This window comes from Aythya ferina (genome assembly GCF_964211825.1).
Source record: "Aythya ferina genome assembly, chromosome: 7".
Classification (NCBI taxonomy): Eukaryota; Metazoa; Chordata; class Aves; order Anseriformes; family Anatidae; genus Aythya; species Aythya ferina.
Genome location: NC_140302.1, coordinates 10,239,795 through 10,261,729, shown reverse-complemented (window position 1 = coordinate 10,261,729; position 21,935 = coordinate 10,239,795). Strand labels below are relative to the sequence as shown.

The 21,935-nt window shown below is 48.2% G+C and overlaps 1 protein-coding gene across 1 annotated transcript in view; it reads left to right on the top strand.

Moving 5' to 3' along the window:
* The window catches only part of LOC311439598 (uncharacterized protein), a gene marked incomplete at both ends in the record, with an annotated part of 94,256 nt that overhangs the window by 21,945 nt on the left and 50,376 nt on the right, over positions 1-21,935 (top strand). The window lies entirely within an intron of this gene.

The following is a 21,935-nucleotide window of genomic DNA, read 5'->3' as shown; positions in this document are numbered from 1 at the left end:
TTCTCCCTGGCTGAGTTGAGTGGAGTGATGTCCACAGCGTGCTGTTTGCAGTCAGTGATCACCGTGTGGTAGTTTGTGAGAGGGAAAAAACACGTTCTAGTCCAGGGCACCTCTTGTTTGGGCAGTGCTGCACTCAGAAGTGAGAGAGCTGGCTCCAAACCTGGTGCAATGGCCTCTCAAAGAGATCAAAGAGAAAGAAGGAAATATGCTTCAAATGTAGCAAATGCATAATCTGTTCATGCCATCAGATTTCTCTTAAAGCTAATCCTTTCTTCCTGGTGGCCTGAGAAAGTACTGGGAGAAAGGTAAGGAGAAGGAAAACAAGAACAGGAGGTGGCGTGGGAAAGAGAGGAGGCAGCTGATGATAGTGTCCCTCTACTGCTATAGATAGGTTGGTATCTCCCGTGAAATCCATTATTTCGAAAGCAAGAATGGAGAGCATCATCTCTTGCAGAATATGGTCAGAACTGCAAGTCCCATTTAGACAAAGAAGATAGGCTCTGCTTTAACACACAATAATCCTTTATGGTAACCCAAGGGGACGAGAATAAAATGTTCCTAAACACCAGCCTCTCTAGCTTTGTGTGGAAAGTCACAATGCAAATTTCTGGTGTTTTATGTGTGCTGGCTGATACTTTCTAAGGTGTCCTATCAGCAGAGTTTAGACAGTGCTTACACAGAACCAGCATTTATTGAAAGGTACTAAATTTGCCTACTTTACTGAAAAAGAAAGCCAGGATTTGGGTTTATTCTCTTGATGTACATTAGGGACAAATAATTAAGTGGAGGAAAGTATGTGCTTCAGTAGGTACTATGTAATCAAAACGGAAGCACTGAATGGTAATAAACCCTTATTGATTTGGTATAACTTAAAAGTGGATGTCTCTTAGGAACAGAGAAGAACTAATCAGACCTACAGTGAACAAACACCTGGAGACTTGATGGTTAGGGTTAGTGGAAATCTATTTGCATGCAGGTCTGTTACAAAGCTATGAATGAGACTGAGATCAGTAATTTGATTAATTTTATTTTTATCAATGATAAACTGTTTTTCTTTCCTCATTCCCCAACTCCCCCCCACATGCACGCACACACACTCCAGACTACGTACTCTAAACTCTGGCTCTGCATTGGTATCATACTTATCGTGCTTTTGAATCTGCTTGAAGCACTTTTGAAATATCTTTGAAGTGCAACATGGTGAACATTTAGAGGGAAGCAGCTGTCTTCTGCAATATTTTTTGGATTAGAAGTAAAATGGGATAATGATTTCTCCTGATATGCCAGGAAAATACTAGGAAGCAAGAGCCTTCCCTCAGCTGGGATATCACGCCTCATGAGGTGGCTTTTTTGACAAGCTCAGGTTTGTGCTCTGCTGGGTAGGATCAGCGTAGATGAAGATATACGGATGAAACTTCCATGGGAGCTTGTGTGTTCATTTTGAACTTCTAATTTTTCTTCTATCAAGCTCTGTTTGTTAAACAGAGTTTAAATAAGAGGCAGAACATCAAATAACTGATGGCAAACACTAGGAAATTAAAAGCAAAAAGCGCAATCACATTTCAGTTCATATTTCCTTGGAGAGCCTTTAATTTTCCTGTTCAGTAAGACATTGCCTGCCCCATCCCTTGTGCAGATTCATACAAAGCAAGGCTTGTCTTGGCATCCCTAGTTGTTCCCTGACTGTGCTGGGATGCTTGTTCATATTGGATCAACGTCAGCCCAAAAATCATCTCTGCTACCCCTACCCTGGAAAAAAGATCGACAGTTTTCAGGGGAGATGGCCCACAAAGGAAGAAGAGGAATGATTTCTGTGTACTCAGTTATGTCTTTTTCGTACCTTGCAAAACCAGGAATGGTATCTGAGATAGTGAACAGCGGGGTTTAAGTGACAGCACTCTCCAGAGAAATGCAAAGTGACACGAGGAGCAGTTGGATTTGGTACCTCAGTTCCTCGGGCTGTCTTTTCACTTACTGCTACTACGAAACTGTCTTCTATCTTCCAAATAAGCAAATTGCTTTGATCTGAAAAGTGCCAGATAGTATTAGGCTTTTCTTAGGAATTAATCTAGATAAAAGAAAGGCTGCCTCTTTAGGCAAGGAAGTCTTGCATCTATAAACTACCACTCCTCATTCCATGTGCAGCGCTATAAAATTAATATATTGCTGATAGCTTTATATTTCCATTTGCTTACACAGCAGTTACATCCCAGTGACTTCCCCAAATCGGGTGTTAATGATTTACACCCTGCAATTTGTGTATCCATTAAGTTCAGCTGGACGATCTGAAAAATCAAAGACCATGCCTCGGCGCTCCCAGGATTTTCCTCTTGATTTACTGGCGGGTGCTTGGCACAGCCCGGTTTAATGGCAGGCAGTACAGAAGGCAAGGCCTGCTGCAATAGCAGCCTAAGGCAGTGCTCATGGACAGCCCTGCAAGTACTGATGGAGAGGAGCAAGCTGAGCTTGGTCTCAGGACTATGGAATTCATCAGCCCTTTCAGGAGCATCCTGCAGAGCCTCAACAGGAGGCCACAGGCATGGGCCTGTGGGAGGTGGGCAGAGAGCAGTGCGAGGCCTCCCTTGGCCTCCTGCCTCCCAGGAGCATGTCCCCCACCCACCAGGCCACGGGCCCTCTTCTGAGGGGGGAAGAGACTTCTGGGGGGAAGGCCATTGAGGCCTTGCATTTCAATGGGTGACTGCTTAGCATCTGTTACAGTGGGTGTAACCTGATTTTTCTGTTGAGGACCAAAGAAAGATCTTTTAGCTGGAGCTAAGAAGCCAAAGGGCTTCGCAAAAATGCATGATATATATAAGAAAAGCTTCTTGAAATGCTACGCGTCACTCCTCATTAGATCATTTTTACTTTCATTCACTGTGTCCTGGAAAGCCAAGTAATGGAGCTGCTGAGAATGAACAGAACAAGTATCAAAAAAAAAAAAAAAAAAAAACAAAAAAAACCAACTTCACATTTGACTCTTTTCCCAGTGTGATTAACAACTTTGGTGCTGAAGTTACAAGAGGTTTCTGGCAGGCATGAGCCTTCTGGGCTCACTCCAGCCGTGTGGTTGATCAGAGAGAAGCCTCCTCCCTGCTGGAGAGTTGCTTTCCTCCTGTAGTCTTCCTGTGAACCCTCTAGACTTGTTTTCCCTGCAATCAGCACTAAGCTCTGTTTTCTTGTGCCATTCTCCAAGTAGAGATTTTGCTTCCTCTTGGCTTTAAATTAAGCGCCAAGTGCTGCTTTCACTCCTTTGAACAGGTTCTGACTTCAGCGGTTTGTTCCCCTCTTGGTTCAGATCCGTGCTGTTTTCTGCTGCTGGACATCTGTATCTCAGGGCATCCATCGCTGAAGCAGGTGGCTACCTCCCAGCACTAAGGCTCAGCTCGTGCCTGGCTGGGCAGTGTTGGAAAGGGGAAGGATAGTAACACCACAGGCCCTTCTGCAGTCCCTTACCTCACTCCACATCCTACAAGTGAGGCATGGGGACGAAACAGAAACCACAACTTACTGATATTAGCGTTATTTGTATGATGATAGAAAACAAGCAGTCCTTGCAGGTAGCTGTGCCACCACTTTGTGAGCGTCAGACACAGTGGGCATGGGATTGTCCCTTTGCTTTCTACCAGCCCTGCTGTCCCCAGTCCCCCTCCCATGGCTCAGCCCAGTGCCAAACTAGACAGACAATTTCTGTGCTTGCACAGCTTGTGCTGAATCCTCAGTGCAGGGGGATCCAGGTATCACTGGAACAGAATACAAACTGATAATGATCCCCTCTATTAGTCCATTTAAAGCAGGTCAAAAAGACCACCTAATTGCCATAATTGCCTTCTGGCACTGCCTATGCGACAAACCTTTTGGCTGCACGTATGGACATGTGCTCAACAGTAGTCATTCCTGTCTCTTTCAACCGAGTTCAAGGATCAATACCTCTGTTTTATACAGCTGCCATCTGCTGCAGCTGTGTCTGGCCACTGAAGGATCTTGATCTCTGATCTTACAGCGCCAGTGTGGTTGCTCTGCCTTCTCACACTGCCTTGCTGGTGTGACTTGCCATGACTGGAGGGGTCTACAGAAACCACACTGCTTGTAGAACAGTCTGGTAGGCGAGCTAAGAGACCAACCACCTTGTTTAGCGCCTGCCTTGAAGCAGGATGAATTGAAAAGAAGTAAAAATGTGTATGATATGTTGATTCACGGAAAGGCTAAGTGTAATGTCTGAATAATTGCACTAATCCGAGTGTTTCAGGGCCTGATGCTGTCACATCATGGCACATCTGACATTATCTGCTGGTGGTGCCACTAAGATGAGTGAGGCTGTCGCTTCCCCGAGTTCCTCCCTGTCCTGATGTTTGTGATGAGAGGACAGGGCAGAGTGACTCGAGCTGGGCACTCAAGTGCTCAGGTTGAGTTTAGCACTTCAATGTGTGTTCTTGCTTGCGCCTCTTCTTGAGGATGGGGAGAGACGTGCAGGTTTGGGTCCCGCTGTGGAAATTCTTTGCTGCTTCAGTCTCCGACGGAGCTGCAATGCAGCCCGTAGCAGACTGCCATAAATTATACGTTGTCATTTTAATTACTGCTTAGGGGCCTTTAAGCTCAGAGTCCTTGTGGGTGCCAAAGCAGCCTCCTGTCGGTCCTGCCCTGTGTGGAGGCAGGAGGGAGCTCTGGGCCCCGTGGCCTTGCGGTGGTGTCTGGGAGCTGGTGGTGGGGTGAGCGGCGCTCGGGTGTGCGCCGTGCTAATCTCCGAGAGCCAGATGGAGAGGATTTCGTGTCACAAGGCGTTTTCTGGGGATCAAAGCAGTTTATCGAAATAACTTATTTTTACCTTTAAATGAGAAGAGACGCGATAAATGTTAAAATGGCCCTTAATTCATGAGCCTCGCCTCCCCGGGGTGTGATGAGCACAGATAGCCAGCTCTCCCCGTTGCTTGGTTACGCTGCACGAGCAGGCCGGGTCCTCCTCTTCTTTCTGCCTTCCCTGAGCAGCAGCTGCACGCCGTGCAGGTTCAAGCAGACCATGGCAGGGCGAGAACTGCCAGCTGCACGCCCAGCCGCCAGCGGTGCCATGCGCACGGTGCTGTGAGAGGAGAGGGGTGGCTCTGCTGGCAGGTGTAAGCCAGCAGGTGCTCTGCTGGAGGTAACAGCCTGAAGCAGCGCGGGAGAAAGCGGAATTGGGCCCGAAAGATTGATCCTTCAAGGGAAGTAATTTATTTTCATTATGAGAGCGAGAGAGATTAGCGTCACGGTGCTGTGATAAACTTAAAAGGCCCTGGAAGAGCTATCGCTGCTCCTTAAATGTTGACTCTTTTGTTTTTTTTATAAATAATAATAATAAAAAAAAAAAAAAAGTGGAATACATCTTTATGCTGTAAAACAGGCCTGATGCAAGGAGCTGCGTACTCGGGGAGCGTGCTGAGTGTCTCGCTCCCCTGCCCTGCACTGAGGGCATGGCTACATGACGTGAGGGCAGAGCTGGCCCGTGCTGGCTGGTGGGAGCTGCTGCGTGCAGTGCCGCTCGAGCACCGGGGCGAGGAAGAGGAGAGGAGATGGTGGCGGTGTCAGAGGGCCCATCTCCCACCCCGCATCCTGAGCGAGCTTGGGGCTCTGTTCGTTCTGGAGATCTCTTGCTGACTGTGTGAATTTGCACGCATCTGTCACAGCTTGGTCTTACTGTCCAGGTGCTTACTGAGATTTGTCCTGAGAACGCATCCTTCAGTACATAGACGTCTCATAGGAATGAAGGGAGGGGGTAAAAAAAGATTTTGCCCCAAAAAAGTGCCTGAGTTCAAATGGCTTTGTGAAAATTCTGTAATGTTTGACTCTAAGTACATGTCTGGGTAGTGAGAACACTTTCCTTTAGGTGACCTCCAATACTTACTGACCACACCAGCTATGAAGCCTATAACAGCAGCTTTTTAGTCCTATTTCATGGCTGGATCTTCAATTAAACCAAAATTAGAGGAAGATAGGAAGGGTAGTAAGGATGTTAGTTAATTCCCTCAGAGTAAGTTGGGTTAAAGATCTTTTTTTTTCTTCTTGTATTATTTTGGTTAGTTGTTGATACCGTTTTTTTATTATGGTTAGTTGATTTTCATTTTCCTTTTTTGGGAAGAGGGCACAGAGGAAAGGCCTGAAAAGTGTCCAGAGTGGAAAGTGTCCAGAGGAGGGCTACGAAGATGGTGAAAGGCCTGGAGGGGAAGACGTACAAAGAACGGCTGAGGTCACTGGGCCTGTTCAGCCTGGAGAAGAGGAGGCTGAGGGGAGACCTCATCACAGTCTACAACTTCCTCGTAAGGGGGTGTCGAGAGGCAGGAGACCTTTTCTCCATTAACACCAGTGACAGGACCCGCGGGAACAGGGTTAAGCTGAGGCAGGGGAAATTTAGGCTTGACATCAGGAGGGGGTTCTTCACAGAGAGGGTGGTTGCACACTGGAACAGGCTCCCCAGGGAAGTGGTCACTGCACCGAGCCTGTCTGAATTTAAGAAGAGATTGGACTGTGCACTTAGGCACATGGTCTGAACTTTTGGGTAGACCTGTGCGGTGTCAAGAGTTGGACTTGATGATCCTTAAGGGTCCCTTCCAACTCAGGATATTCTATGATTCTATGATTCTATGAAAATAATATTTACAGCAGTATTTGTTTGTGGTAATTTAGCAAAGTGTATGAGAACTTCAGCTCCCTATGTCAAGTGGGGAAGGTGAGGGAATTGCTGGCAGAAGAGGGGATGCTCGAGAAGTGGTGGTGTCATTGGTAGCAGGATTGTTGCTAGGTATTCGGTGACAAACAAAAAGTGCAGTTGTCTGGCAAAGGGGAGCCCTCCGAAGTACTCTCATTCTTCATTAGCTCTGAAGGGCTGTGAGAATTAGCAACTGTTCTCTTCAGCTGTGAGAGTGTCCCTGACTCCGCAGCTGTCACGTGAACTGGGAATCCCTTCTGCAAAGTCCAGAGTGAGTTACTTTGGGGAGTCTCGAGATGGACAGTTATATTTGGTAGAGTCCCTTGGGAGGCGGTTCTGAAGGGCAGAGGAGTCCAGGAAGGCTGGGCGCTCTTCAACAGGGAAATCTTAATGGCGCAGGAACGGTCTGTCCCCTCATGCCCAAAGATGAGCTGGTGGGGAAGAAGACCGGCCTGGCTCAACAGAGAATTGTGGCTTGAGCTTAGGAGAAAAAAGAGGGTTTATAATCTTTGGAAAAGTGGGCAGGCCACTAGGGAGGACTTTAAGGATGTTGCGAGGCTGTGCAGGGACAAAATTAGGACGGCCAAAGCTCATCTGGAGCTCAATCTGGCTACTGCTATTAAAGATAACAAAAAATGTTTTTATAAAACATTGTTGCGATAGATGGTTACAGGCTCTTCAGGAGGGACAGGCAGGGTAGGCGAGGTGGTGGGGTGGCGATGTATGTGAAGCAGGGGCTGGACTGTGTGGAACTTCAGGTCGGCGATGGCAAAGTTGAGAGCCTCTGGGTAAGGATCAAGGGACGAACGAATACAGGGGATGTCGTTGTGGGAGTCTGTTACAGACCGCCTGGCCAGGACGATAGCGCTGATAAATTATTCTTTACAGAACTAAGAGAGGCCTCGAGATTAACTCCCCTTGTCCTTATGGGGGACTTCAACTTGCCGGACGTTAACTGGGAGTGCCACACAGCTGACACGAGCAAGTCCAGGAGGTTCATGAAGCACCTAGATGATAACTTCTTGGTGCAGGTGCTAATGGAGCCAACTAGGAAAGGTGCCCTCCTAGACCTGTTGCTAGAAAACAGAGAGGGTCTGGTGGGAGATGTGGTGATTGGTGGCCGCCTCGGTCATAGCGACCATGAAGTGGTTGAGTTCAAAATTTATGGTGACAGAAGGAAAAGTGCCACCAAAACCTCATCCTTAGATATGGGGAAAGCGGACTTCAGGCTGCTCAGGGAACTAGTCAGCAAGGTCCCCTGGGAAACTGCTCTTGAAGGCCTCGATGTCCACCAGTGCTGGTCACTCTTTAAGCGATGCCTCCTAGAAGCACAAGATCAGGCAATTCCTAAATATCGCAAGTCAGGCAGGCGGGGCAGAAGGCCGGCGTGGCTGACCAGGAACGTTCTAATGGAGATTAGGCGGAAACAGAGAGTGTTTCGCTACTGGAAGGAGGGCCAGGCGTCATGGAAAGAATACAGGGATGCTGTTCGTGTTTGTAGGGAGAAAGTTCGTGTGGCCAAAGCACAGCTAGAGTTGAAGCTGGCTGTGTCTGTGAGAGAAAATAAAAAGGTTTTTTTTAGATATGTAAATGGAAAAAGGAGAACTAAAGAATACATAGGGCCGCTCCTTGATAGGGAAGGTCTCCTCACAGACGATGACATAGGCAAAGCAGAGATGCTTAACGCCTTCTTTGCCTCTGTCTTCAATGCTGATGATGGGCTTCGGGACCCAGGGTGCCCTGAGCTGGAGGACCGGGATGGTGGGGATGACAAACTCCCAACTGACCCTAAACGTGTGCGGGATTTGCTACTCCACCTGGATCCCTACAAGTCCATGGGTCCGGATGGGATTCATCCCCGGGTGCTGAAAGAGCTGGCAGACGTCATCGCGGAACCTCTTTCAATTATTTTTCAACGATCCTGGGAATTTGGAGAGGTCCCGGTAGACTGGAAGCTGGCAAATGTTGTGCCGATTTTCAAGAAGGGTCAGAAAGAAGACCCTAGCAATTACAGGCCTGTCAGTCTCACGTCAGTGCCTGGTAAAATCATGGAGAAGTTGGTTCTCGGACTTATTGAGGCGCACCTGGGGGACAAAGCAGTCATTGGTCCCAGCCAGCATGGGTTTGTGAAGGGTAGGTCCTGCCTAACTAACCTGATTTCCTTTTATGATAAGATCACCCGTATGGTGGACCAAGGGAAACCAGCTGATGTGATTTTTTTGGACTTCAGCAAGGCTTTTGACACGGTTTCCCATAGGATCCTACTGGACAAAATGTCCACCATACAGCTAAATAAAAACATCATACGATGGGTGAGCAATTGGCTAACGGGCAGGGCCCAAAGGGTTATGGTAAATGGGGCTGTGTCAGGCTGGCGGGGGTCCCTCAAGGCTCCATTTTAGGGCCGGTACTTTTCAATATTTTTATAAACGATCTGGATGTAGGAATAGAGGGTATTTTGAGCAAGTTTGCTGATGACACCAAACTTGGAGGAGTTGTGGACTCAAATGAGGGCGTAAAGGCCTTACAGAGGGATCTGGACAGGTTGGAGAGCTGGGCGATCACCAACCGCATGAAGTTCAATAAGAGCAAGTGCCGGGTCCTGCACCTGGGACGGGGAAAACCTGGCTGCATGTACAGACTGGGCGATGAGACGCTGGAGAGCAGCCTAGAAGAGAGGGATCTGGGGGTCGTGGTAGACAGCAAGTTGAATATGAGCCAGCAGTGTGCCCTGGCAGCCAGGAGGGCCAACCGTGTCCTGGGGTGCATCAAGCACGGCATCGCTAGTAGGTCAAGGGAGGTGATTGTCCCGCTCTACTCTGCGCTGGTGCGGCTTCACCTCGAGTACTGTGTGCAGTTCTGGGCACCACAGTATAAAAAGGACATGAAACTGTTGGAGAGTGTCCAGAGGAGGGCTACGAAGATGGTGAAAGGCCTGGAGGGGAAGACGTACGAAGAACGGCTGAGGTCACTGGGCCTGTTCAGCCTGGAGAAGAGGAGGCTGAGGGGAGACCTCATCACAGTCTACAACTTCCTCGTAAGGGGGTGTCGAGAGGCAGGAGACCTTTTCTCCATTAACACCAGTGACAGGACCCGCGGGAACGGGGTTAAGCTGAGGCAGGGGAAATTTAGGCTTGACATCAGGAGGGGGTTCTTCACAGAGAGGGTGGTTGGACACTGGAACAGGCTCCCCAGGGAAGTGGTCACTGCACCGAGCCTGTCTGAATTTAAGAAGAGATTGGACTGTGCACTTAGGCACATGGTCTGAACTTTTGGGTAGACCTGTGCGGTGTCAAGAGTTGGACTTGATGATCCTTAGGGGTCCCTTCCAACTCAGGATATTCTATGATTCTATGATAAATACATCAACACAAAAAGGAGGACTAAGGAGAATCTCCATCCTTTACTGGATGCGGGGGGAAACTTAGTTACAAGAGATGAGGAAAAGGCGGAGGTGCTCAATGCCTTCTTTGCCTCAGTCTTTAGCGGCAATACCAGTTGTTCTCTGGATACTCAGTACCCTGAGCTGGTGGAAGGGGATGGGGAGCAGGATGTGGCCCTCACTATCCATGAGGAAATGGTTGGCAACTTGCTACGGCACTTGGATGTGCGCAAGTCGATGGGGCAGGATGGGGTCCACCCAAGGGTACTGAGAGAACTGGCAGAGGAGCTGGCCAAGCTGCTTACCATCATTTATCAGAAGTCCTGGCTATCAGGGGAGGTCCCAGTTGACTGGCGGCTAGCAAATGTGACGCCCATCTACAAGAAGGGCCGGAGGGCAGACCCGGGAAACTACAGGCCTGTCAGTTTGATCTCAGTGCCAGGGAAGCTCATGGAGCAGATTCTCTTGAGAGTCATCATGCAGCACTTGCAGGGCAAGCAGGCAATCAGGCCTAGTCAGCATGGGTTTATGAAAGGCAGATCCTGCTTGACGAACCTGATCTCCTTCTATGACCAAGTGACACGCTGGGTGGATGAGGGAAAGGCTGTGGATGTGGTCTACCTTGACTTCAGCAAGGCTTTTGACACCATTTCCCACAGCATTCTCCTCAAGAAACTGGCTGCTCTTGGCTTGGACTGGCATTCCCCAGGGCTCGGTGCTGGGGCCGGTCCTCTTTAGTATCTTCATCGATGATCTGGATGAGGGCATTGAGTGCACCCTCAGTAAGTTTGCAGATGACACCAAGTTAGGTGCGTGTGTCGATCTGCTTGAGGGTAGGAAGGCTCTGCAGGAGGATCTGGATAGGCTGCACCGATGGGCTGAGGTCAACTGCATGAAGTTTAACAAGGCCAAGTGCCGGGTCCTGCACCTGGGGCGCAATAACCCCAAGCAGAGCTACAGACTAAGAGATGAGTGGTTGGAGAGCTGCCTGGTGGAGAAGGACCTGGGAGTGATGGTGGATAGTCGGCTGAATATGAGCCAGCAGTGTGCTTAGGTGGCCAAGAAGGCCAGCGGCATCCTGGCTTGTATCAGGAACAGTGTGACCAGCAGGGCTAGGGAGGTGATCGTCCCCCTGTACTCAGCTCTGGTGAGGCCGCACCTCGAGTACTGTGTTCAGTTTTGGGCCCCTCGCTACAAGAAGGACATCGAGGTGTTTGAGCGGGTGCAGAGAAGGGCGATGAAGCTGGTGAGGGGCCTGGAGAACAAGTCCTACGAGGAGCGGCTGAGGGAGCTGGGCTTGTTCAGCCTGGAGAAAAGGAGGCTCAGGGGCAACCTTATCGCCCTCTACAGGTACCTCAAAGGAGGCTGTAGCGAGGTGGGAGTTGGTCTGTTCTTCCACGTGCCTGGTGACAGGACGAGGGGGAATTGGCTGAAGTTGTGCCAGGGGAGTTTTAGGTTGGATGTTAGGAAGAACTTCTTTACCGAAAGGGTTGTTAGACATTGGAACAGGCTGCCCAGGGAAGTGGTGGAGTCACCATCCCTCGAGGTCTTTAAAAGACGTTTAGATGTAGAGCTTAGGGATATGGTTTAGTGGGGACTGTTAGTGTTAGGTGAGAGGTTGGACTCGATGATCTTGAGGTCTCTTCCAACCTAGAAATTCCGTGATTCTGTGTGATTTTCCCTTCACCTGACCTTTGACAGACGGTAATTACCCAAGCAGTAATTCTAAAGCAGCAGACTTACAAGCTTCATCATTTGTTTTCTGGTATCTACAAGTATAGATATGCTCCCACCTCAGAATATGTTCTACTTATTCCCACAAACATATAATGTTTTGATCCCTGCTTTTATCATGCTTGTATTTAGATAAGCAGCCAGTCTTCCTGTATCAATATGTAACTGTATAATTTTCTGAGAAAAGAGTTCCTTTCCTGACTGCTTATTAATACGGAAGAAGATTCACTTTTATCCTAGGGAACTTTACATTCTTCTGTGGTTACCTATAATAGTTAAGCTATTGCATATTTAGCTAGAAATGCATAAGGACAGCAGGTCTCATTTTCACTTAAAATATCTCCAAGGCACTCATCAGCAGGCTCCTTGGTTGAGAGCTTGTGCCTGGTTTTCAGCTGACGAGCTAATAAACATCCAGCTATGTGGGAATTAAATGGGCTGACTTGGTCCAAGTGGATTTTAAATATTCATCGCATTAACTAGGGACAAAGTCTTCCTTTTTAGAGATATTTTTTTTCCATTTGACGTTAATGCATCCAGTCAGGAAGGTAAAGACCAATGTGTAGGATCATCAAACGAAGGGAGAGAAGGAAAATATATGCCAGTACAGATTTTTTTCAGATATGGAAATCTATGTATTTTTGTCTTTATTATGGCTTAACACAGCAGCTTCCTGCTTAATGTGGCAGAAAGTACGGGTCCTGGAACGGTCAGCGTAGCATTAAAAGCACAATAAATAGTTCATAATAAAGAACTTACCTGGGGTTAAAGACCACTCTTCTCTGACTAAGATCACCTGAAGAAGGCCAGGGCACCTTCCTGCCTGGCTGCAGAGCCTGGGGCCGTGCCCAGAGCACTTGTGCCACCTGTGCCCAGAGGCCCTGGAGCAGTGGCCTCCCCACAGGTGCCTGTGTGGCTCCTCTGGGATGGGGCTACATGGAGGGCACTGGGCTGGGTCTGCTCGTAGAGGAGCAGCAGAGCCCGAGGAAGCGAGTGCCTCCAGCTCTGTGCTGCATCCCTGGAGGCATGCACAACCCAGAGCTTGTCATCCACGCTCATCTCCAAGTCCCTGAAGGTAATGTGTCTGGGGGAGAGGGGAGGATTAACATCTTACCACCGCTGTAATTACAGCCCAAGAGGCGTCATTTTGAAACTAAGTGTCCCCTGGGATATATGCATGCGATCCAGCAAGCATTTGGCTTGCTTTCATGAGGAAAAGTCCTTTGGGATAAACTGCTTGGTCAGAAATGGCTGCACAGTGTGAGTACATCCTGCAGGTGGGATCATGCCTGTCTCGTATCTTTTCTGGGTAATATCAATACAATTTGAGATGCTTTTAAATCAATATGGATGATAATTAAATATTCTATTAAAAAAAAAAAAAAAAAGGAAAAAATGATTTTCACCTGGAGGAGATTTCAATAAGGTCAGCAGGGAGGCGGTGATTAGTAAATCAGCTTTTGTTCACAGTTTACAAAATCTCTATCACAATAACTTGGATTTACAAATCCGGTTTTCCTCTAGGGAGAAGTGGCAGTCAGGATCTTGTGGGAGAGGCAGTTGGCTCTGCAGCTTCTGTCAATGAGCATTGATTGACTACAAAGACCTCTGCTGATTTACACCTGCCAGCCATCTGGCTTGGGAAATTGCTTTGAGACACCTCTATTTGTAACCTTGTCTGCTTCTTGCCTTTGAGACCACTTGGTTCAGGCTGTGCAAATTGGTGTCCTTCCTGCCCCACACAGCTAGTGAAGACCCTGTGGCACCTTTTCTAAATAAGAAGCTGTTCCTGATGGCCCTCGGTAAAAACATACCCTCTGCTCCATTGGTCTTTGGCTAATGTACAGCACCCACACCACTTTTGCTGCCTGTTTGCCACTTCTTTTGGCAGCGATGGGCAGAGATAGGCTGCCCAACCCTGAAGCCCAGACACGAATAATGGCTCGCTGCCTGTAAGACTGGGCTTAAAGTTTCTCCACTTTCTGACCCCCACAAAGATGAGAAGTGCCAGCAGCCACAGAAGTGGGTTGATGAGGAGGGGAGGTATGATGAGCTGTGTGGGTCTCCTGGGCTCCTGCATCATTTTGAGGGTTACAGTAAAGAGTAATTTCCTGCTGGGTCTGGACAGTAAGGCCATGTGCCTGGAGGAAGATCTGGTCAGACTGGCAGCTGCCTTCTTGGGGTGGTTCCTAAGCCCTGATTTCTTCCAAGGGGATGGGGTCTGTTGGGTTGTGTTCAGTGTCCATGATCCACCCTCAGCACAGCCCAGGGCTCGCAGCTAGTGGTGACTCCCTAGGCCTGTGCTGCTGCTGGCAAGAGGATGCTGAGAGCTGTTTCTGACCCCTTCTGCTGTCCGAGGAGATGAGCAGAGCAAGTGGTGATGATTACACGTGCTGGTCTGGCTGTAAGATCTGGTAACTCATGCAGCAGTGAAGTTAGTTCTCAGTTTCCCTTAGATAAGTGCATAGGCAGAACAGCCTCAGGATACACTATGCACACATTCCTCAAACGGAGCTTACAGACCTGTGAGGATCAGGTGAAATGACCCAAGTGCAGATTTTCATGAGTGAGCCTGAATATGTCCTGTTCTGGCTCACCCTTTCCTAATGTTTCCACAAAACTCATCATTCTGCTGTGTTTTTTTTTTTTTTCTAAAAACAAAACAACAAAAGTCATTCTCCCATCAGTTTCAGTGGGTTTCGGATCTCATGCACTCCCTCAACTAATTAGACAGAAGTGGTTCTGGAGAGAAAGATTTCTTTTTACCCAGGAAGGCTTATAAATCTGAGAATCAGTAATGAGAAAGTAATAGGGATCAGCTGCAGAGTTCTGTGATTTATGGAGAAATATGAAGGAAGCGCGCGCGCACACCCACCCACACACACACACACCCACACACACACACGTTCAAGGCCAGGCTGGATGGGGCCTTGGGCAACCTGGTCTGGTGGGAGGTGTCCCTGCCCATGGCAGGGGGTTGGAACTGGATGGGCTTTAAGGTCCCTTCCAACCCAAACCATTTTCTTATTCTATGATTCAGAAGTATAGAGGTATTGTGTCTCCACTGTTGCATCTTCACAACGTGGTATGAATGTCAGAATACTGCATACAAGTTTTTCTCTAGAAAGTTTGACAGGAGAGAACTCTAAATGAAATGCTTTTAAAACAGTACTGATGGTAGCATGGGAAATAGAGATTAAAAAGGAAAGGTGGTGCACTCGTTGGCTTTTTGGTTTTGTTTTTTGTTAACTGGCTTAGATCTTCTGGCAGTAGGAGATGTGTAAAACAAGCTTGGTGTAACCAGGGAAGCAGAGTAGGAATTGCCTCTGAAGGAGGAGCTTGGCAGAAATCCCAGGCACAGACTATTTGAACCAACTGCCTGTGCAGCTGGAACTTGAATTAACACTAATAACGAATACTAGATGGGGAAGCTGTGCTCCAGTACAGTGCTGACAAACCTGCATTTAAACCCACAGTGCGCTTCTCTTGCATACCTCTGTTGGTCTCTTGATGACTTCTTCCCTGTGTAACACACCCTGAGAAATGTCTGACCTTCCATCCCCCAGCATATGCGTGCTCAGCACTTGAGAATTGAAAAGGGGCCTCTTGAAGTTCTTTCAGCCGAGCTAGATGCGTTGTTCAGCTTTCTGAAGCACTTGGTGGCCACTTGAGAACCGCAGCTCCTGCACACAGAGGTGGGCTCTGTGTGGGGCAAGTGGGCTGGGGCGGAGGGGCTGTGCCCAGGGCTGGGGCGTTCCCACCTACACCCTCTTCATGGCACAGGGGCTCATTGGATTTCAGCAGCTGCTCTCATGCAACAAAACCCCATGCAGCTCCTGGAGAGTTGTGTTGACTCCAGTAGATTTACGCTGGTGTGAATCAGGAGCCAAGTGACAGAAGAAGGCCATATGTTCTCCTGGAGTGCTGATTACAGGGGAAAGGAGCTGGATCAGAAGAAAATGATTGCACCCAGATTGTTTTCAGTGTGTTAATGACTAGCTTAAGGCAGCAAATAAAAACAGAATCAGAGGTGATTTATATTTATGCTGAAATCCAAGCGGGTCTGGCCCTAGGCATTTGCATTTGTCCCTGTCTGGCACTGTGGCTGACTCCAGACCTCTTGAACTGCAGGAAACTGCTGAAAGAGTGAAATGGAAGCTGACTTGTATCTGAGAGCCTTGATGCTATCACATACAACATGAAGATGTGCGTGTGGGAAGAACGGGGGGCAGAGGAGGAATGGTCTACTTCCCATGCACAGCAGCGCTTTCCATGTGAATGCTGCTCTCAGCTCCAGAGCATGAGTGGTGTCAGGGGAGCTGGCCATATGCACAGCCAAAACCAACTGCCAGCTTGGGCAGCGTGTTGCTAGAAGGAAAAAGCCCACAGCACAGAGCCCCGTACAGGAAGGCCGGTCACAGCTACTAGAGCAGGAGATGGAGCGTTTGAGGCTGCATGAGCTGGTGTATGTTAGGAGGAGAGAAGTATCTCCTTTCTGTAAGCAGGCCTCACCATTGCACATCTCCGTTCTTCAATGGCAGGAGCAGCTCTACCTGACTGTGGCTGTCTCTGACTGTCACAGCTTTGCCATCCAAAAGTTTAGTTCCACTTATGTAACCAAAAAGCCTTGGCCTGGTTCTGTCTCTGGAGATGAGCCAGAGCACTGTGGTCATTGCAGCAGCAGATGGCTCTCAGTTCGCCCTGTATGGGTATGTCAGTGTCCTTCAGGACCATGAGGCATGGAAATGCTTTCCCCCATGGTGGGGAAAGATGGCTGGAACTCTTTATATATATGCAGCAATGCTGTAGCAAAATCATAACGATAGAGGAATGTATGCTTTACCCAAAGGATGTTTCCCCTTGCATTCAAGGTCACATGGAAGAAATACTGAAGCCTCTTCCACTCTTCCTTGCCCACTCAGCAGAGTGCTGTAGGTGTTCAGTGACACGCTGAGTTCATTGTGCCATTTTACAGCTTCTTGTAGATGCATGCCACAGCAGAAATCTCATTCATGGATGACACTGATTGTATCGTAGATATTGATTCATCAGTCTAAGCCACGAGCATTAGTAATGAGTCCTTCCTACACGCTTCTTTTGATGGCTCTGATGTCTGATACCAGCAGTAAGCTGGCCTTGTCTGATGTAGGGTGGGTGGTCTCGATGGAGTGTTGTTCAGATGAGGTCCCTCTGCGGGGCTCTGGAGGCTGGATGTGTGGATTCAGAGTAGGTGTTCTACTTCACGGTCGTTCTTCATTTATTTTTCCAACAGTTCCCATTGAAATGCAGCTGTGTTATGAAAGGGCAGATAATTTCAGGGGGAGAGAGTGGTAGATGGGGTACATGGTTTTTGTTTGTTGTTTCCAACTGGATTGGTTCTTCTCAGTGTATGTGTCAATGACTCATTCCAATTTCAAAGGTAAACCCCTGGAAACCAGAGTTCAGGGCGCATTAGAACAAGCAGTGCTTTGGGGAAGGGAAAGTTAGCTGGTGGGAGGTTTGGGGCTCACTGGTCCGTTCTCATTTTGTTTAGGAATGCAGTGGGCAGCAGCGAGGTCAGGGCTTCCTGGTGAGCTGGCAAATTCCTGGTAGCCGTGAGGCACTTTGGGTGATTAAGCTTTATGGCCTCCAGATTTCAGAGGCTTAGTTAGAAAACTGAAGGCCATTTCAGGGAAGGGTGGCAGTTTCCTCATGGTACAGTTCACACCTGCTGGAGTGGGGGTCATAGGCACATGCTAGTTTCTGTGAATCCAGTTTCCCAGAGTTGTTTATAATCTGACAGTTCCCCTGTGCCAAGAGACTGTTAGTTGTCCTCAGGCTTTTGCAGGAGGACTGAGTTCTTGATGCATTTCTCTTCATTCACGTGCTTCTTTCAATTGGAGTACAGTTGTCTTTGTGACCAGGTGAGGAATGTCCTATGGCAACTGTCTGTTATCTTGAGTATTTAAAATTTTTTGTTTGTTTGTTTGTTTGTTTGTTTTTAATTAGCCATGCAGCAGCCCCTGTCAGGAAACTGGAGGACACGGACTCCAAGAGAGATGTAAGACACAAAGCATTGTAAGGGACAGCACCATCTGCTTTGTTGACAGTCACTTGTGCAGAAAGGACAAGTCACTGATTAATTTGTCAAGGACTTGTCTTAAGAGCTGTGAAAAGAAGGCAGATAGGCGTATTCACAATGCACGGGGTGGGGGGGCAACGAGATGGTTGTCAAGACAAGGGAGAAGGGTGATCGGAGCTTTTAAAATGGGGATTTGGGTGTCTCATCTGGAGAATGGGACGGAGGCACTAAGTGACACTCAGCAGTGCTGCAAGACAGATGAAAGCTGTAAGTTGTTGCCGAGCAGCAGAACATAAGTACAGATAGCTATTTATGGTGCACAGGAGATACGGAAAAGAAAGTGCAGGCTGGCTGCTAACCCTTGGCTGATAGATGTTTTCTTCCTTTTTTTTCTCCTTCCTTCCCTGAATCCTATGAGGAAAAAGTGCTGTGGTAATCTCCACTAATTGGCGGTGTTGCTGCCAGGGTCGCCATACAGAGGACTAAAGGAGCAGGAGGGATAAGTGCCTGCCAGGGAGATGCGATGGAGGGATGAGACTTCCTGGTGGTCAATGGGAGAGCTCTCACAGCTGCAGTCCACTTTATTTTTTTTCCTCTGGCTCTGTGTTCTCCTAAAGCCATGCTGTAAATGGAGGCAAGTCTTGTAATTAAGCAAATGAAAACAAGTCTAGAGGCAGTCTGGGAATGTCAGCCTGGCTAAAAGGCACAGACAGAGTGAGCGTCCCTCAAAGGAAAGCTGCTGAAGTAGCCAGCGTCTGTGTTTGTAGAGAAGAATTATCTTCCGACAGCTGGTGCCAGTGCTGCAGATCAAAAGAGAAGTGTGGCCAGAAATGGATGGGAAAGATCCCAAAATGTAGGGAAGCTTTTCAGAGGGATGACTTTCAGGCAGAGTCCTAACGATTGTATCACTTCTACTGGTGGCCTAGAAATCATGTCTGAAAGAGGCCTGAGAGGGAATAACTGGCGTTACCTACTAGTCAGTTGTAAGTTGCATGTTGATGGCATTAATTCGCTGTGTATCAATGAGAAGTGGCGGGTAAGGAACGCTGGCTCATAACAGCTCTGTTCTGGGCAGTTTGGGTCTTAATACCAGAGAAACCTTATGGCAAGGGCCTGCTGTGGAGCTAAGTCTCACCTGGAGTGGCACATCTGGGGCCTCTAGAGATGCTCTGTATGGGGGGAGCAAAGAGGGATGGGGGAAATGCTCTCCTGTCCTCAGCGTTGCATATTTGGCAATTAGAAGTAATGCCACAAGCATTATTCCATGCATCTAGAGATGGACGTATGCAAAAAAAAGTATTAAAAACTCAGTTTTTCAGAACTCTAGGATTCAGGCATTGTCTCCACAGAGCTTTCTTCAGGACATGTTACTTTCTCTCTTGGATGATCTTTGAGCATTTCTTGACTCAAGGCTTCTTTCCAAAGCGTAAGTTGCTCTTAGGACAGGATGCTTTGAAATGGATGTGTGCCATTCACAGCTCGAATTCAGTTCAATAGTAGTGACCGTGAGGAAGATGAGGAAGGGGAAAAGTACTTGAGAATCTCCTGCTGTGGGATGCTGCTGTGTGCACTGCCAGTTGAAGTCAGCATCACGGACAGGGAGTGGAGGCATTAATCACAGAACAGGCTTAAATTAAAGGAACCTTCCAGTTTTGTTGCCAGTTGTAAGGGTGCTGCATGCTTAATGAAATGGAGAATTCCATTCTGAACTCGTTGCCAGCACCCTGATGGAGCAGCACAGCGTCCTGTCGATGGACAGGCAAGGGGGCCTGAGACATGGATCCCTTCTGCTTCCTCTCAAAATTTTTACTAATCTGCTGGTCACGATAAAGGTCTGTCTCAGTCATAAACTCCCACTCAGAACTGTCCTGAAACCCTACCCAGGAGCGCTGCAGCAGGATTGGCATTGGCTCTGTAGAGACAGACCTCTGCCAAAGTGTAATTGCAGGATTGGGAGCTTATGTTAATCAGAAGTCTGTTCCCAAATCAGCAGAAACCATGGAAAGACTCCCAGCAATATCTGTGCCTTTGGATTAGGTCTGCATTCGTGCTATTCGGCTAATGTGTGTCAGAGACATTAGCTGCCTGGCTTCATAGGTCGTGAGATGTTAGTGCCCGCCTCCTTCAAGGCTCTAGCTGGGTGACTATCACTTGGGAAAACGTAATTCCATAACTGCTGTGAGTCCTGGTTATTTAAAAAAGAAATCAGTTTACAATTAACTTCTGGTTTTCTTCTGTGTTTTTCCCCAGTCATTTACAGCTCTGCAAAGGCACTGTGAATACCAACCCTCTTAGCACCAGGCCTGTTCATTCCTTGCTGACTCTAAACCCCTGGGTGAGTGTGCAAGGCAAGGTGCTTGGGAGAATCGGAGCTGCTGTGAATCTGAAAAATCCAGCAGTTTTCTCCCTTCAAACCTTGCCCTGCCCCAGGTGGGCTGTGGACAGACCTCATTTCTGCCTGGTTAATCACTGCCGAACGTCCTGCTCTACAACAGAGCACCTTAATTCTGAGTTACAGTTCCTGGTTTGTGTGCACGTTCTCTCTGTTCTTAAGCATCACCAAATAGCCTGAAGGGAACAAATTTCAAGAGCATTACTCCTGAACAGATTTTCTCTCATCTACTTCACCATTCTCACCTTCCCCATCCCCTTCATGGCAGACTCAGGAGTGTAAGCGCAAGCGAGATTAGTTTCAACCCCCCTTTCCTTTCCCTCTTGTTATTCCCCATGCTTTTCCCATCACCGTTCCTTTTATCTTTGCAAAAAATAATCAATCTATAAAGCTGAGCTGTGACAGAGATACGCCCTGCCAGGGTTCTGGTGGGCACTAGCTGTCCCCCAGCCTCCCCCTGACTCTCAGACAGCACTGTGCAATTCCTGCTCCTGCACATAAGTAGGCTGGAAAACTCCGGGCGTCTTCCTAGACCCCACAGGGTGAGAGCAGAAGCGTTTCCATCCTTCACGAAGCCTTCTGAGCATGCTTACCAGCTGCTGCAGGTGAAGAATGATGTTAAACTGCCCAGCAGGAGGACAAGTGACAACACTGGGCAATATTGTAGAGGCATCCTAAAGTCTGTGCAGTGGATTTCATTCTAGGCTCATTTCTTTCTGGACTTCTGGTTGTTGTTTTTCTTAAATTGTTATTTTTGCCCTTTTCTCTTGCTCAATGAAATGCTGGCTGGTAAAGTGCCTGATGAGGAATCCCAGATGATATGCCAATGTTTTACGTGCTATTAAAATACACGGCTCCAGCCTGTGCAGCTGCTTGCTGTCAGGTCCATTACATCCTGAGCATCCATGCCCCCAAGTGATTTTTTCCTGAGGCTTCTTCTCATTCATTGCTGGGGATGACAGATACCGCAGAGCACGGCCGATCCTGGCGGAGGTGGGAGTGGAGCTGCTGATTGATTGCCCGCAGAGGATGCATCGGCACCAAGCCGGTCTGCGGCGAAGTCGTGCCTGGGAGGATACAACAGGCAGCTGGGTTTTGTCCCTCTCTGGAGCATTTTGTTCACATTCCTGGATAATCTGTGCTTTGTTTTGCCTTTGTACCAGATAATACACTGATGATGGCTAGGGATTTTCTTTTTTCTTTCTTTGCTTTGTTTCTCTTATGTTCCTAGAAATTAGAAAGGAAAATGGTACACTGGGTCGCACGCTCAGTATTCTTTAGCCAAATCCAGTTTCTCCTCTGCTGCAGGAGCTACATCCAATTTTAAATCTTCTGGAAGTGCCGTCACAAGCAATGACACCTTGGTGCTTGCTGTCAGCTCTCGCAGGGAAGCGAGAGGGGAGATTTTTGTAACAGGGTTCTCCTCTTAAATATCTTGGCATAACTCAGGGAATTATTGCTGCTTTGCAAACCATCAGTTGATGCAGGATTACAACCAGGGACTCCGAGTTGATGTGCAAATGGCACACCTGCATTGCGTGCAATTTACTGCTCAGCCTCCTATCTCAGAGCACACTGGCACCCCTGCAGCCCCAGGGAGGTGACACTCACCAGGCAGCGAGGTGCTTCTTGCCTGGAAAGGTTGAGGAGGCTCCACAAACTTCTGCAGTTGTGCCTGGACCTGGGCTAG